Source organism: Stenella coeruleoalba (genome assembly GCF_951394435.1).
Source record: "Stenella coeruleoalba genome assembly, chromosome: 5".
In the NCBI taxonomy this organism is placed as follows: Eukaryota; Metazoa; Chordata; class Mammalia; order Artiodactyla; family Delphinidae; genus Stenella; species Stenella coeruleoalba.
In genome coordinates this window covers 15,740,237-15,759,012 of record NC_137150.1, presented here as the reverse complement: position 1 = coordinate 15,759,012, position 18,776 = coordinate 15,740,237, and the positions used below count along the sequence as shown (strand labels likewise).

Genomic DNA, 18,776 nt, shown 5'->3' with positions numbered 1-18,776 from the left:
TACGTAGAAGAAGCATGAAACAATTTCATTTTACAAATTGTACATGATTGGCTTTGTAAGTTTATGTAAATGCAGAAAATTATGGCCCTTACTTCTATAGCTAAAGAGCTCATTCCTTCTCTTTAAATGATCTTTAAAGACAGAATCAGGGTAGGATGTTGTCCTGGCTGGCCTCCATTTGTCCCTCCAGATCCATTCCCCACTCTTTCCTGCCTTACTAAGCCCCAGGAGATCAACCTCTCCTCTTTTCAACACTGGCCTCCCGCCCTCTGGTTTTCTGTGGGTTTGTTCAATGGGAGGCATTGGTGGGAGATTAGAAGTTGGAAAGAGAAAAGGATCAGAGTCTCTTCCTCCCCGTTTCTAAGGTTTCAGTTGTGAATGTTTTCCTCCCTGTAAGGTGCGGCCTCTTCACATGGCCAACACCTCGTCTGTAAGCCTTCCTTCTCTTGCCCATTCCAATTTAGGGGTGGTAACACTAGCCCACTGTTCCTAGTCCCTGAGTCAAGGTGCCTCATAATCCCTTGTTCCCTTGTCTTTTTGTTAACTATTATATTAAATATTATTCAATTATTTTTTTCCACCTGCTATGGATTTTGACTGATACAGATACTGTTTGTTTACTTCTATGTTTATCGAGTTTGATGGTATTCTTAGAGGTCATCTTTTTATTTTTTTGCGGTACGTGGGTCTCTCACTGCTGTGGTCTCTCCCGTCGCAGAGCACAGGCTCCGGACGCGCAGGCTCAGCAGCCATGGCTCACGGGCTCAGCCGCTCCATGGCATGTGGGATCCTCCCAGACCGGGGCACAAACCCGCATCCCCTGCACTGGTAGGTGGACTCTCAACCACTGCACCACCAGGGAAGCCCCTAGAGGTCATCTTTGATTGTCCTATTTCTAAGTTACGTATTGTATATCACAATATACTTATTTAGAATTATAAAATAAATTAACTGGAAATTATCATAATGCCCAGATAGTTTAACTTCTCCAATACAAGAATTCTTTCCATGTATTGTAAGAATTTTTTAAATTTGTAATTATATAATTTATTAGTATCATTCAAGAATAAATCTGAAAACAGTAATTCAAAAAGATACATGCACCCCAATGTTCATAGCAGCATTATTTACAATAACCAAGATATGGAAGCAACCTAAGTGTCCATGAACAGATGAATGAATAAAGAAGATGTAGTGTATACATACAATGGAATACTACTCAGCCATAAAAAAGAATGAAATTCTGCCATTTGGAATGTGGATAGACCTAGATGGTATTATACTTAGTAAATAAGTCAGACAGAGAAAGACAAATACTCTATGTTATCATTTATATGTGGAACTTAAAATATAAAACAAACAAATGAATATAACAGAAACAGACTTACAGATATAGAGACCAAACTAGTGTTTACTAGTAGAGAGAGGGATAGAGGAGGGGCAAGAGAGGGGTAGGAGATTGAGCGGTACAAACTACTATGTATAAAACAAATAAGCGACAAAGTACAGCACAGGAAAATATAGTCATTATTTTGTAATAACTTTAAATGGAGTTTTATCTATAAAAATATTGCATCACTGTGTTGTACACCTGAAACTAATATAATATTGTAAATCAACTATATTTCGATAAAAACAGGTCTGAATATTGACTGATTGAAGGTCATTTCTAAAATAATGCCAGAAAAAAACAAGCAAAGCCTTAAAATGGTAGTATAGCAAACTCTTTTGACCTGTCATGAAGGTTAAAAGAAACCAAAAACTGCCTCACCCAATTACAGGCACCATCATGGATGGCATATAAGCATATATCTCATTACAAGTAAATTACCCCAGTCAATTCTTGGGTATTCTTCCACCTAAAGATGTAGTTTGAAAAATATCAATAGCTAAGCACTTTTGAATTTAAGAGAGATTAAACTGACATATTAACTTTTTTATCCTGAAGCCAAAAAGCTGAACTATTACTATCCTAGAAAAGTGAGGTAAACACACTGAATTGAGGAAATAGTATGAAACCCAAGTATAGCCCCCCATAAGAATGTATGTACCAAACTAGATGGTTTGACTCCTTCTGTAGCATATTTAATGACATCTCAGAAGAGAGACCAGAGCCATGGTATTATAAAGACTGCATACCACTTCAACTGAGTTCTTATGCCATCCTTGCCATTCTATCCATCTACTGAAAATGAATAGAAAACAAAATATCTCTTAAACAGTAGCTAGAAGGGCAAAAGAAACTTGGTTCAGCTATACTAGGAAGAATCATGAGTGTACTCGCATTATTTCAGAAAAAAATGTCTGAATAGAACTGCTCAATTATGAACAGTGTGAAAGAAAGCGCCGTGGCAAATAAGCAAACATATCATAGCAAAACAAAATATGCAGAAAAGAGGAAGAAAGCAAGCAAGAAAGGAATGTGACTTTCAAAGGAAGAAATGTGAAACAAAACACACTTCAAAGCACAAGAAAATTCATCACGATGATCTTACCTTAGAGAATAACCTAGTGAGAACATGAATTCAAGAGCTCAAAGATAAGATGATGAGCAATAAAAATAGAGGAAAAGGGGACGTGTAGATTTAAGAAAATAAAAGAAGGCTATAAACATAATCACAGAAATAAGTAAATTAAAGAAGGCAAAGTAAAAAATAAACTTCACTAAAAATTGAAATACTGATGTAGAAGAAAAGTTTGAGATAATTTTAATAAATGCATAGGAGAGAGGCAAAAAAAATTTTAAGGAATCACAGGATGGCTAATAGATATTGAAGACAAATAAAATCCAACATATGACTATACAGCACTCCTTAAATAAGGAATCTGACCAAAGAAAAGCAGATGTATCTGTAAAGAAAAGAATGCTGCCTGCTATTCCAGTTCTACAAGAATCAAGCCACAAGACACTGCGGTCACCTACCTACTGACAAGTGCACCCTGAGGGGAATACACAATGAAGAAAAACAGGTCTTCTGTGCTTTGGATATACTGGTCCCTAGATAGTTAAGATACATATCGAAGGAAAACTTCAGTGACCCCAGATTCTTGCATCTCTACATACTTAGAAAAGCACTAAAATCATTAACTTGAGATGTCTGGTCTTTGTGATTAGGAGTAATCTTTTGATATTCGACTGCATGATTTTTTTCCCAGCAGAAAATTCATACACATCCTGGCACCTCCCTTACCTCTTTGGAATAGCTCCTCAGAGCTACCTGAGAGGCTGTCTCCCAGGCTATAGTCCTCAGTTAGGTCCCAGAATGAAACTTACCTTGCAACATTTACATTGTGCATTTTTCTTTCAGTCGACATAAAAAATTTTTCCTGAAATGAAGAATTCGCTGAATTTCTCTCTCTACACACATATGCGCACATGCACACAGATACACACATACACACACACACACACACACACACACTTACTTATTTAACAAGAATGGTGTTCATCTAAACATATTGATGACTACTACCAGATGGTCAAATTTAGAATGATTTTAAAATATTTGTATCATTTTGATTTTTCTAAGGTAAACATGTTTCATCTTTATAAAAAAATTAATTGATTTACCTAAAAAATTCAGTGATATAATAGACATTGTCTGTACTCCACCCATATCTGTCTAACCCTTTTGTGTGCTCCAGCTGACTCGTACTACCATTATCCACATTTCTGTGCCCAAGTGCCATTTCCGCTCAACTGTGGAAGGCTACTGTAGCCCTTCTGCACATGGAAAATGATCCAGAGGTACTGAGAGATTAACGTCCACTCCCAGCAGCCCTAAAACCAACCCCCTTGAACTTCAGCAGGATCATTGCGACCTGTGTCTTTTTACCATTTTCCAGAGTCTTTCCAAGGGACGAATTCCAGTTACGCACCATAGAAATGGACTGACTAAAGTAGTCTTTCTTAGCTGCTTTCCCTTCTCCCACTATCCAGCTGCCCTGCTGGTGTCCCCTGCTCCACTCAAATAAACTATTTGCACTCAAATTATTGCCTTAGGATCTTCTTCTGAAAAAACACAAACTAATACATACATCATGTAAAAATAATAAAAATAAACATTAGAATTCCAAAAGTGTGACAAAATGATTCTGGGTAATGGTATAATTGTTATTTTATACTTTTTCTTCACTGCATGTTTTAATTTTTTTAATTGTGAAGAAAAATTATAAATAAAAAGTGAAGCAAAAGACACAGACTAAAAGTAAAACAATGAAGCAGACATTATCAGTGTAAAATAGCAATCAACCATATATACTATATAGTATATATAGTATACATATATAGTTATATACTATATAACTATATATATATATAGTTATATAGTATATATATATACACACATATATATATATGTGTGTGTATATACATATATACTATATATATATATATATATATATATAGTTATATACTATAACTAAGTAACACTATCAATTATCAGCACATTCTGCCCCTTAACACCATTTCCTCTGTGCAAAATTAATTTTACATCACAGATCTGGAAGGCAAGGCTACCCATCACTGTACCTAGGTCTGTATCTTCTTCCCTATTTTCCTCTCTTCCCCTATCAACTGTTTTGATCCTGTTAATTTCTTGTTATTGTACTATAACTACCTCTGTGCTTATTAGTGCATTGTATATATCACTAAAAGTCTAGTTTTTAAAAAAGCAACCTACACAGAACCTTAACATATAAGAATAGCACAAGTTCATGAATACTATTTATTACAGTTCAATAATTTTATAAATTATATCCAGAAACATAATGGGGTTTATTCAAGGTCAATAGCTATTCAAAAGCAGTTAGAACTAAAACCAAACCAGGTCTCCTGAATTCTTGCCTAATGATTTCCAAAAGACCACTCCATTCCAAATCTCCTTCTAAACCTATTTCCCTATCCAGATGCCTGGTAGACAGTGATGTCAGGCAAACAGGCAAGAGGCAAAGAAAAGGTGATCAGAGGCAAAAGCAATAGATAGACCTTGAAAAGGTAAAGATCACAATGGCCTACCCAGGATTCAGCATGATTTACTGGTTTCTACTAGAGAGAGATGGGTGGGTCTGATGGACAGAATGGGAGTGTTTATGCAACAAGTAGCAAGTCTGAACAAGCTCAACTATCACATGCATCCATGTCTGGCCAGTTTGTCTTCTAGGTTAAGGATTAATCACAGTCTTTGCTACAACTCTCTTCCTCTTTTGTCCCAGAAGTTCAAGGCTCTGCAGTTAAGAAAAATATACCATCTACGTTTTCAGATGTTTTGAAATAAAGTTCAAAGGACAAATACTTCTTCCACAATCCTAATGTCAATCTGAGGTTGGATTCTTCAGAGCAATTGCCTGCAAATTAAGGATAGCTCTCAGTGTTTCTGGAAGGACAAAGAAAGGCTAAAAGTTATCTCCCTTTAACAGACTAGTGTGTGTTTTGAATAGTGTACATTGATCGATTTTTTTTTTCTTCAGAAGAAACATAGAAAGAAGCAAAAATAAAATTATTTATTATATGCCATTTAAGGTCAAACAAGGTCACAAAAGTTTACATATGGACATTCACATCATAGTGGCATATTAATATTCTGTTACCTGTCACAGTCTTCTCAAGCTAAACTTTGAAATCAAAGTTCTCATGTCATGCATTCATGAATTGTGCTCACAAATTGTTGAGTTAGGTTGTGTATTATACATAATACAGAGCTACAGCATGAGCGGTTTAGAGACAAGTAAAACACTGTCGTAGCAGATAGAAGTTTATACTGTATTTGGTGAAGGCTATAATTAGCATAACAAAAACTAAAAATAGATGAATGCTTTTGAAAGATTAGCTTTATTTATAAGCTCAAACCTTCAAGTTGGAGTGAGCCACATGGTCTGATTGCCCTTTGTTTCCTTCCTGTTTCTCTTGAGTTTGTTTGAATGCTTTGTTTTAAAGTTCCAGTCTTGATTGGACTGTGTTGACAGAATTAAGGAAAAAAGTTAAAAATCTATCTTCAGACTGAGACGTTTAAAGGGAAAGGATCCCTGTTGAGGTCCCCACACTGCTGGCTGTAACCCATATGAAATTCTCCTGAGAGGAAGGTGAATGACTGCAAATCAGAGCTCAGAACTTCAGATCCATCTTCACACCCTACAGGTGAAGCCCTTCTTTCTTTACTCACCTTGAGAAATCTGGGTTTGCTTTTAATGAACCAACTCTAGATGTTTCTACTTAAAGAAAAAAAACGCTTAGTGTGATTACAGAGCAAAAAACGACTACCTCTAACTAACTGGAGAGTCAAGTGAGGAAGGCTTTCAAAGGATTCAATGTTTGAGCTCAGAATTGAAGAAGAGTTTCCACAATGAGTATGTGAGACCGTCCAGTCTGAGCCGGCAGCACCAGCTAAGCCACAGGGGTATGCAAAAGACAATTGAGGAATACCTCATATTCCACTAAGGCTGACTGATGTTTCTAGCCTGGATAAATTGGTGAATAAAGTGCTATTAACTAGGACTGGAGTAAAGATGATGAATTTGATTTGGGGCATTACAAGTTGGGGAAAGTCCAGTGCTGTGTTGGAGCCAGCACGCACATCTTCTCCCAAGTCTGCATTCAATGATGTTAAGACAGTAGCTTGAAAGAGGTCATAATGAGAGTATTTACACTATAGAAATTAGCAAATGCTTATAAATAATTTATTTTGAGAGCCTTTACCAGCACATCACTGGTTGCAGTGATGGTGGGATATCTCTGCGAAGTGTACCAATCAGATGAGGAACTCAGGAGACAAGTCAGGGCCAGAGAGAGGGCCTTTGAACCACCTGAAAAAAGTATCTGAAGATGTGAAGAATTTTAGATATCTTGGGAGAGATTGCATTGTGGGAAGTTGAATAGAAACCAGACAGATCTTTGAGGAATATTTACTTAAAAGAGGTACATAGGGAAAGGTCCTGTAAAGGAGAAAGAAGACTTAGAGAAATAGAAGTAAACATTAGAATAGGGAAGCTTATCAGTGATTAAAGACCAAAGCGCTAGTGGAGCAGAACCAATAGCCATCATTCCCATCATCATCACCACCACCAGAGCAGCTCACAATTATTGAACTATTTATGCCGAGAAATGTACTATGTATTTTTCTGTATCATCTAATTTAAATCTCAATCGTAAGAAATAAATACTATTATCTTTATTTGACATCGGAGGAAACTGAGGCTGACAGTGTTTAAATAATCTATGCAAAATGAAATAGTTGTTAGACGGCATAGCCAAGACTCACACTAAGGTCTGTATCAGCCCAAACTTTGCTTTCAGAAGCCAATTTGAATGTATTTCGGAGATCATTCAATCATTACAGACCATCGAAAACTCACATAGCTTTACTTCCTGGCCATTTCTACCTTTGCTAATAAAAATCATGGTAGAAAAGTATAAAACAGAGAAGTAGCTGTTTCTTGGCTTTTAGTTTGCAGTTCCAACCAAAAATAAATTAAAAACTTGGAAACAGAAGAGACTTAAATAAAATGAGCTTTTAGACTTTTCTGTGAACATTAATTATCCAGGATACATTTTCCCCAATTATCACAGCTAATTAAAAGTTTGGATATTATCCACGGCTTTATTTAAAGTACTCTTTTTTTATTCTTCATATGACTGGTTTTATAATATAATAGAAACTCTCAAGTAAGTCAGCTTAACTTAGTCTTCATGAATTTTAAGTGTGAAAACTTTAAAAACTTAAAGGAAAGGTTTTTAGTGACTAAATAGTTGAGGGAAGGAATTATTAGTCTTAATAAGTTATTTGGATGATTAGATATAGTGCTTCTTTTGGTAGCTGCGTGCTTTCTTGAAATCTTAATTTTTTTACAAAGTATATCTTATAAGATTTTTATTTTATTAGTATCAAAATTTAACTTCTTGCAAACTTTTTTTCCTTCATTTGTTGCTCATGTATTGGCCTCAGCTGTGTATAATATGAGGCAGAGCTGCAATAATATAAGGTGAGACTTTTATAGTTCTTACCTTGTAATGGGTACTATTCTAATGGTTTTACATATATTAACTAATTTGGTACAACATCTTTGAAAGGTAAGTACTTTTATTATGCTCATTTTACAGAGGGAAAAAACAGAGGCATAATTAGGCATGACCTGACCAAGATTTCATTGTTAATAATTAGAGGAGCAGGGATTCAAACTCAGGCAGCCTTCTTCCATATGATGTTCTCTTTACCACCATACAAGAGTCTTTTATAAAATCAAGACTACTATTACAATAGCTGGCATGTAGATAGTTAAATCTGATTTTACAATATATACATTAGGCCTAGGGCTTCCCTGGTGGCGCAGTGGTTAAGAATCCGCCTGCCAATTCAGGGGACACGGGTTCAATCCTGGTCTGGGAAGATCCCACATGCCCGCACAGCAACTAAACTAGTGAGCCACAACCCCTGAGCCTGCGCTCTAGAGCCCGTGCTCTGCAACAAGGGAAGCTACGACAATGAGAAGCCTGCACACCGCAACAAAGAGTCGCCCCCGCTTGCTGCAACTAGAGAAAGCCCGTGCGCAGCAACGAAGACCCAACACAGACAAAAATAAAAACCAATTAATTAATTTAAAAAAATTAGCCCCACTTCTAATGAATTTTAATTTGTAAACAGCTGAAATCATAAATCAGAGGAACTGAAAGCTGATTTATCTAATCACGTTTCAACAAAGTAGACAAAATACCGTAGTAAGCATTTCAAGATGTGTCAATTGATGCATAATTCATTTACTTATTTAAAGCTAGTAAAATAGATTATGAAAGTCTAAAAATTGTTTCTGAATTTTTTGTAGAAATCTTAGAATATATTCCCTGTAATTTGCTACATAAGCATTATTACCCATGAACTCTCAACATGGAACTAAATCTACCTTGTTAGCGTAACTGCTCATCTTTGCTTTTAGGGCATATTCACAGCTATCTATGTGCAGTCAAGAAAAGCTTTCAATTACATGTTGTGCTAATGGAAACATACAGTTCACTTTACAGCAATTCTGTAAGTTCTTGTTTTCAGTCTTCACTTAACTATATTGCTAGAATTAAGGTAAGAAGTGAAAAGCCCAACTTCAGATCAAAATACTAAAGGTACAAGAATTCTAGTTTCTCCATTATTTAAATGAAAAACAGCCTTTTTCAGGCACCTGTATGTTTAACATTGTGTAGACCACATGTTGGGATGAGAGTAAAATGCGTTCACTTTTCCTTTGGATATGTGGGATTGGATAGATGCTGTCAACATTAGTCTTGTGGTAGAAGGTATGTGTTTTGAAATACAGTTGCTGAGACAATTACTCACTTTCACGTTATCTTAGCTGATTTATGGCACACAACCTGTCACACAACCATAATCACGAGAGAAAATTATCCTTTATTGAATAATGGTTGCTTGTGTAAAATATCTTACCCTTTTGTGAGTAATGACAACTGCACTTAATTGCTATAGCTAATGACTAGCTTCTCAACACCATCAAGGTTTCCTCTTCCTATTAATTATCTTCCATTTGCTGTCACGTCCATCTTGCTTTTCTGAGCCACTGAGATTTGGGAGGTATGCATTTCAATCCTGACTCTACTAGAGGTTACTCAGTTGGCCTCTCTCGTGGTTTTCTGCACCTGCTTCCTTCCCTTTGAGTTCAATATATCTCAGAGGAGGATCATGCATCGACTCATTAAAAATTCTCTAACTGAAGGAGTTTCAATGGGTTTTTGGTAATTACAGCCTTGGGAAGTGTATAAATTACAAGCATTTAACCTTTTAAAACAACTAAATCACTGAACAAAATCAGCATTTATAAATTCAATAATACAGAGTGAGGTCTGGTAGAAAACTTTCCTTAGGTTCACGAATCCACTGTGTAAAACTTCAAAATTCTGAGGTAGTACCAATCTTTTTATCTTACATTATTTTTCCCTGAAAACTTGGTTGTCAAAAGTACCTTGTCTCAGTTTGTGACAAAGACTGAAATATCTTCTGAAAAACAGAAAGATCTTTACCTCTTCCTGTCTCTGCTCATGAAGCTGGACAAATACATAGAACTTTATCTTACCATCTGGGTTCTGTTTTCTCTTTTAAATTACATTGTTGGTTTCTTCCTTCCACTACCGATTACACTAATGAAATCTAAATGGTGAACAGGAAAATTCTTGTGAAAGAGAATCACTCCAGGGATCTTGAAATCTACTAACACCAAGGTGAAGGGAGTCCTCATGATTCTCTGTGATGTTTGAAACAATAGGCTTGATAGTTTATAACTCTTACCAGGCTTTTGCTTCAAGGAAACATACCAACAGTTTGTATCATGTAAGAAAGTCCATAGAAAAATTTAGGAGAATCCTATATGCATTTCTGATAACACTTCACAGACACTAAAGGTATTGTGGTATTATCACAAACATCTAAGATGTTAGCAACAATGTGAAATTGATACTTTTAGGAACTTTTCTAGTAGTAGCCTACTTGGGGAATGATGTTAAACCAGCAGGACTAAAAGAGTGCACAATATTCCAAAGCTGTAAGGGACAAACTAGACTACTTTAGTCATGGCCCCAAATCTTGGCTTTTTACTTCAACTTTCATACCTGCTTCTCTTGACTTTGGCACCTTTTTGGACGCCACTCCTGCCATTTTGGATATTGGTCCTCCTGCCAGTGACGACTTCCTCTGTCTCATCTTCACAGGCCAGCCATTGAGTCTTCTGTGAAAATAAGGAAAGGATTTGGAAAATTTTCCTAGTGCTTCATGGGCATTTCCAGATAAATGTCTCAAAAGAACCTTACATTCAACATGTTCCAAACTGCAGTTACTCTTTTTTCCTTCCAAACAAACCCCATCCTTCTGATTTCTGTATTTCTGACCATGCCCCCACCGTTCTCCCAGTTACTCAAACTTCTTTTTCCCTTCCTCCTCAGCATATCAAGTCATAGAGGTTCCACCTTAAATTTCTCACATCCTTTTCAGCTTTTCCATCCCAAGCTCCATAGCCTCATGATCAGTTTTCCAACCATTGGTTCTCACTATTTCATTAGATCTGTGAACCACTTCCAGAAAAGATCCAATAATATTTTTTCCTTGGTGAGAAATCCTCCATGTTTCTTGTTGCATTCCAGGCACATAAATTCTCCTCGCTGGCATTCAAGATCATCCAAAATATATCTGGCATTTACTTATCATGTTCTACTTACTGATGTGGACTTTATACTCTTACCAAGCTCAACACCTTAATCTTCTTTGAACAGACCTGAACTTTGCTTTCTTGCTGCCTTTGCTGTTTTCTCACTGCGAAAACTGGTTTTTATAGTCCCTTCTGTCCAGAATAGCTCTCTCCAATAGAACTTTCTGTGAGAATGGAAATGCTCTGCAATTCTGTGCTGACCAATATGATAGCCAGAAGCACATGTGGTCACGGAACCCTTGGCATGTGGCTAGTGCAATTAAGGAACTGAATTCTTAATTTTATTTGACATTAACGAATTTAAATTTCAATTTTCACATGTGCTCATGGTTACGGGATAGTACGGGTCTGGATCCTGCTTCCATCCCTCAGAATTGTCTCCATCCTACAGTGCCCAGGGCAATCATCTATATTCTGATGCCTCTACTGATTTCCCTAGTTGGAATAATTCCTTCTTAAACCCTAACAACAATTTAGCTGTATCTTTTTACAACTTGTAACACTCAATAAGATATACGGTCGGCCAAAAAGTTCATTCGGGGTTTTCCATAAGATGTTATGTTAAAAACTGAACGAACTTCTTTGCCAACCCAATAATAAGAAAAAAAAGTGATTAAAAACCTGAATTCTGGATACACACTACCATACACTAGCTGTGTAGCTTTGGGCAATTCCCCTAGCTTCTCCAACCCTCAATTTCATCATTTGATAGTTGCTCCCTCAGCGAGTTGTTGTGAGGACTAAATAAGAAAAAAACAAGTGTAAGGCTTAGCTTTGTTTTAAGTTGTCTATGTGCAAATTACTGATTGATTCCTTAGAATTGTGAATCCTTAGGAGATGCTGGATCACTTAGGATGCCACAACAAATAAGATACAGTCCCTGCCCATTCTTGAACTCACAGACTGCTGTGGGAATGTTTCATATCTTATCTTTCCTTCTGGATTTGAACCATGAGGAGCAGAAATTGTATTTCTTTCTTCCTTTTTTTTTTTTTTTCCTGGTATGCGGGCCTCTCACTGCTGTGGCCTCTCCCTGAAACAGCTTATCCACTGTTTTTCTCCCCTTTTACAGAAGATAAAACAGAGACCCAAACATATAAAGCAACCTGGTCAAAATATAGGCCATGTGTATTACTCCACTTCCTTCCAACTTTTAGAGGGTTTTGTTACAAGCGTTTTAACCACCCAACTGCTCATGGCGCTAAGATTCTGAATAATCTCTTTTTTTATTTCCTCTGTTTTCCATCTCTCATGAGCTTAGCCTCTGAATATACTTGACTATTACTCTTGAATTTTTTTTCCTGAGTAACGTTATATTCATCTTTGACAGGTACTAATATTTTTCACAATATATTTTTTTAATTCACTGCTTTGTCTCCAAGTTTACAGACAAAACTGTATCAGTTTGCTACTGCCACTATATGCTGCATAAGAAACCATCCCCAAACTCAGTGACCTACAGCAACAAGCATGTATTTCTTGTTCACACACCTTCAAGTTGATGGAATTTGGTTGATCTGGACTGTGTTGGCTGTGCTCGGTGCCAACTGTAGAATAGGTCCAGATCTACTCTATGGGTCTCTCATTCCTCTCGGGCTGGCTACCCAAGCATGTAATTTTCATGGCAAAAGTCGAAAGACTACATCCAAACTCACAAGCACATTTCAAACCTCTGCTAGTTTCATCTCACTAACACTCCATCAGCCAAAACAAGTCACATAGCCAAACCCATCATCAATAGTACAGGGAAGATATTCCTCCCGAAGAAGTGGGGGCATTGGGCAGTGAATGAACATTTGCGGAACAATCATTTAATTTTCCACACCAGTTCTGGAACTTCTCAAAACTTTACTGATACAACATTCTCTTCACCAGATATATTCAAATAATTTTCAGTGAATACTTGTCGGACATAAATAAGTACTTGTGTGCCAATACTATTCAATCCCTTGTTTCTGGAAATCTCCTTCCTGTGAAGATTTTGTGATCGAAGAACTCAATAACAATCTCTTTGTATTTCCTTCTAGATGGATTGGATATACAGAATTGGGTGAAAAATAATGAACACTGGAACCAGTTTAAATTCACTGTTGGGGAGAATTTTACAAGCAGGGTTTAAATTAGCCATTAGGAAAAACAGGAATGATTGTTGCACACTCCTTCCCAGAGTAGAGATTTTAAGTGTGAAAGAGGAATGGCCTTGCCCGGGGAAGCTGGTAGTTTGCAAGCCCAGGAAAATCACACTGTCAATATCCTTTGTGAACAGACACCCGCCTAGCTCAGACCATACTCTGCCTTATGATTTTTCTCCAGTTATTTCAAATGCATGTGTAATTAGGTACCCATTCTATAACTGCTGAATATTTAGGTTCAGATTTTCACTATAATAAATAACGATGTGACGAACATCTTTGCATATATATTGTCTGTATCACAGATTGTCTTTTAGGCTAGCTCAGGGAAAGGATTATTGGATGACAGGATGTAATTTTTTATAAGGCATTTGACACATTGCTGGGGAGGCTCTTTATGCAAGGTTTTTTTGTTGTTTTGACTTGGCTTTTTACACTGTAGAAAGGGAATGTAACCTATATAAATTATCTTTTCCTATGTGGCCTACCATAGACGTGTTGACCTATTTCTATATTTAACTGACACTGATGCTTATCGTCAATCTTTTACAGCATACTTTCTCATAAAGTCTTACATTTTGGTCATCTTTCAGTTGGCTACACATATTTTCAAGTAATTTTCTTTGCAGTAGTACCAGTGAGTGAAATGTTTTTCGAATCTTTGCATATTTGGAAATCTCTCCTGGTACCCTACATAGACAAGACCTGTGCTAGGTACAGCCCCTTCCTTCATGACCATGTCCATGCTGCTCCATTCCTGTTGCCCTTCATTTTTAAAAAGAGAAAACTGAGGCCAGGATAGTTTCTTTGTTTTGCAGGTAACTTGCATTTTCTGTCTGGATGCTTTTAAGACGGTTTCCCCTTGTTATTCAAAAATTTCTCTGACAGTCTACTAATCATTCCAGATATGAGGAGTCCTCTTGTTCCACTCTAGAAAGTGGCATCTAGTTATGTGTTTGGTTGTTGCTACCATTTCAGCTGTTTTGATTTTTTTTTCCACAGGAATAGCTGAAACACTTTGAGGCTATTCCCAATTCACAACCCACTCACAGTCAAGTCACAGCTGTCTACGAAGGGCCTGTAGCTACGACACCAGGGGCTCTCTCCTCTCCTCAACTCTGAGATCTCTTACTCTGGTCTCCCTTCCCACACACTCATATCTGGCTTCTGCCTTTCTGCTCTGGCCCATATGACCTATGCTTCAGTGATGCAGGCTGCCCCACATTCTGCTGGGGGTCCCCTTGTTCTCCATCTTATTCTTGGTTCCAGTGCCCAACTCTAGCTGAAAGCAGGCCCTCCAGAGGCAAAGCCAAGTCTACTGCCTCATATCCTTTTTATGCAGGACAAGAATTCAGACACTCCTAAGAGCCAAATTTCTTAAATAAATGTTGTTTTTTTCCTTTGTGAAGGAAATAGAATCAGTAGTTTTTTGTTGTTGTTGTTGTCGTTTTGCAGTACGCGGGCCTCTCACTGCTGTGGCCTCTCCCGTTGCAGAGCACAGGCTCCGGACACGCAGGCTCAGCGGCCACGGCTCACGGGACCAGCCGCTCCGCGGTATGTGGGACCTTCCCGGACCGGGGCACGAACCCGTGTCCCCTGCATCGGCAGGCGGACTCTCAACCACTGCGCCACCAGGGAAGCCCGAATCAGTAGTTTTTAATTGTCTTGTGTACATAAACTTTCCACAGAAATTTCCAAAATGTTTTGAAAAAATAATTCAGAGGAACAATTGGGTTTTTTTTTTTAAATCAGTTGAATTCAAACAACCAATTTTATTTGCTAAACTTATTTCAAATGATCCATCTAAATACTTACTTTTCAAACTGCTTTCAATATAGCGTGACTGGCAAAAGGAATCTAGCAACTACTCTAACTCAACAGCATGTCTACTCACTAATTACTCAAAAAACCCCACAAACATGTCTCTTTAGTTACCACCAACCCAGTAATTACTTAAGCACTCTACTAATACATAAAACATGGATGAATCTCAGAAATGCTATGCTGAGAAAAAGAAGCCAGGCTAACTAAAGAAGAATCTTCGGGCATGGTAGCCATGCCTCAGTTTTGTTTTCAAAGCTCTCCATCCACTGCACAGCCGAGACAAGGACTGTGGGCGTAGAAGAATATACTGAGCCATGTGGCATTTAATAATGAGGCCATGGGGCAAGGGGAGGCAGTGAAAGCGTGGACACTCTAGGCAGATGAAACTGTGTGTGCAAAGGCATGAGGCATGGAACTGAGGAAAATGCATTGGAGGGATTACAGATTCAGTCAGTGGATTACACCGTACATCTCTGGAGAGGTAAAGTGGACAGATGCAGTTATACAGGACCAGTAGAATTTGGGTACATCTTTGTTTCTATACTAAGAAGCTTGGCTTTTATCCCCGAGTGTCCACTGAAGTATTGTACTCTGGTTGCTGGGAGTTACCAAATTAAATTTGCATGTGAAAAGGAGCATTTTGTTAGCAGCTTGGAGAATGAACTAGAGAGGAAGGCAGACAAGAGTGGTAGCAGGGAGAACAGTTAGCATTCCACCCCAAAAAAGATGACGAGGCCATGTTCAAAGGAACGGATCAGAAAGAAGCACGATAGATATTTAGGAGGTTAACTGGGTAGGGTTTGGAAAGTGGCAGCTGTGAAAATGCATCTCTCAAATCTCCTGCAGCGTGTGGAGTATAATTGACCGATGGCCCCAGCATCCATCCTGCTAGGTCCACCACTTCATTCATGACAAGGTCATGCTTCCCATGAACTGCTCCCAGCCAACGACTGAGCACGGCTGGGGCAGCAGAGCAGCCCATTCCTATAGGATGCAAGACTCCTGTAGGATATAGAATGCCTCTAAGGAGAGACTCTGTCTTGAGCACTCTCCTCTCCTGCTTGGAACTTTCTTGTCTTCCTACTCATTCTTCCTTCCCCTTCTCCTCAGAGAGGAGAGATCTGCTTTGCAGTCTAAAGGCTCTTCATATAAACTCTTGTTCCCTTCCCTTCATCCTTCACAGGCACTTCCCCCAATAATCTCTTGAACATCTCATCCTGTCTTGGCATCTGCTTCCTGGTGGATTCACAGTAACATAGTACTAATTAAATGTGGAGAAATGGGAAAAGGAAGGTTCTAAGAGGATTCTTAGGTCAATGGCTACAAAAAATAAATCAATTCTGGTGACAATTACAAGGACTATGATGAGAGTCTGGGAAAAACCAGGTCAATTTTGTACATGTTGTCTTTTCAGGATTCTAGGACATTTAGGTACAGATTTTCCACAGGGAACTGCATATTATGAATCAAGAATTCAGAAGAGAGGTCAGAGACACAGGTATAGATTTGAGAGTTATCATACATTGGTGGTAGTCTGTGCTGTGGTCATGAGTGAGAACAACAAGGATATGGGTTAGTATGAGGAGTAACTGTAAAACTGGGAAAAATCATGGAGGATACAATGAAGGAGGCTGAGAAATGGCTAGAAAAATGACAAAAACATGTGTACACACATGAAATTCTCTATATAAAACAATGGAGGAGGGGCTTCCCTGGTGGCACAGTGGTTAAGAATCTGGTTCGAGCCCTGGTCCGGGAAGATCCCACATGCCGCGGAGCGGCTGGGCCCGTGAGCCATGGCCGCTGAGCCTGCGCGTCCAGAGCCTGTGCTCCGCAACGGGAGAGGCCACGACAGTGAGAGGCCCGTGTACCGCAAAAACAACAACAACAACAACAAAAAACAATGGAGGAAAAAGTGTGAGTGAAGATCAGTCCAATACTCCTTAGGAACAAGTACATCAGAAAATAAAATGATTCTCCTGGCATCAAGTATGTTAAGTGAACTTAACATACTTAAGTAGGGGTTGTTAATTAGAGCGATTATGGAAAACGCCCAAGCGTAAAATGCTTTAGAGGGAATGGGAAGTAAAGATGCTGGATGAGAGCATTTGAAAAGCTAGGGTGTGAAGGCATGAGAAGAGGTGGGGGTAATAGTTGAAGGATCTAGAGAGGCATTTCTGGTGGGTTTTTTTTTTTTTTTTCTTTTGAGATAGAAGAGACGTAAATGGATTAACAGGCAAGAAGCAAGGATGCAGAACTAATTCAGAATGAGAGGATGGAAATAAATGATTTGGAAGTGTCCTAGACAGTGTGGATTAGATTAAAAACACAGGTGGCAAGTTAAGCTTGATCAAGATGGCGCCATGGCTCCCCCTCCTTTGAGTCAGGTAGTAGAGAGACAGACACCTCAGTTTCAAGGTGTGATGGAGGGAAAGTAAGGCTGTTTCCACATGGTAGCTTCAGTTTCTTCTACGAAGGATGATGCTGAGAGAAGAGGTGGTACTGCAAAGGAAAAGGCTCAAGTGCCTTTTGTAAAGGAGGAGATTTTAAAAGGAGGTTGTAGTCTGAGAGTGGCATATTGACATTTAGGACTTCAGAGTTCCCTACTGATGACACTGAAGAGGCACTCAGTAAAGCTGGAGGTGCAGAAAGCAGGAAGCTGTAATGGATGGCTCGTTCACGTGGACGTGAAGTCTGTTAGGATTCTGACAGGATTCAGGATGGAGGAAAACGCAGAGGCATCTCCAGTCTTCAGTGACAGTAGGACTGTGATTAGGCTGCAAAGATGAGTAAAACAGGGTTTGGGCTGATGGTAAGAGTCTCAAAACACAATGAGTTTTCACAGGAAGACAGAAAAATAATGGTCTACCAACAGTAGGTAGCTAGGAGAATGTAATCATTTTATCCCATTGGGGAGAGCTGAGGCATTATTGAAAACTGGGAAGCTTCGCCTTGAGAGAATTGCAAAAAAAAAAAGTGTATCCTCTGGACAGAGTCAGGTTTCAGTTAATAATTATTATGATCATGATTAAAATGCTACTGACACTTATTACATTCTAGGCACTGCTCCAAGTGTTTTTATATTTATTAACTTATTTATGTCTAGCAGGGGGAGGGGGTGATCTGTGAAAAACAAAAAGCTGAGGATGTAAAGGTGTTTTTTTCCGATGAAATAAGCAAAGTCCAGATGGTAAAAAAGAGAGAGTGACAAGGTCTGTGGTGAAAGGGCAGAGGAACATGCAGAGTATTGTGATAATTAGAATATTAGCTGTGTTGAGAGTTTGGGCATGAACACAGTCTCTGAATTCCATTTTCTCACAGATACCTCTGGTGGATTCCCAAGGAGGGTATATACAGATACAAGGGATGAAAAACGAACAAAAAAAGATTAAAATGACACAATTTATAACTAATTTAGGTTTCAGCCTTAAAGCTTATATGGAAACCTTAGTAAGATATTATGGATAAATGAGCCATAATGGTTAATTTTTGACCCAGACTAAAAGCAAACCAAGGTCATCACTTGACTCTCCCTCCCTCAGTCCACACTCTCATCTCTTAAACAAAGATCACAAACTGGGAGGCTCCGGGGCCAAATTTAGTCTGTGTTTTTACCCACAGGTTAGT

The 18,776-nt window shown here is 38.4% G+C and overlaps 1 long non-coding RNA gene across 1 annotated transcript in view; it reads right to left on the bottom strand.

The window, feature by feature from the left end:
• Positions 1-18,776, bottom strand: part of LOC307187348 — a 262,872-nt gene that overhangs the window by 76,462 nt on the left and 167,634 nt on the right. The window contains exon 4 of the long non-coding RNA XR_013828587.1: positions 10,601-10,716. This is a non-coding gene — a long non-coding RNA (uncharacterized lncRNA). The remainder of the gene's footprint in view (positions 1-10,600; positions 10,717-18,776) is intronic.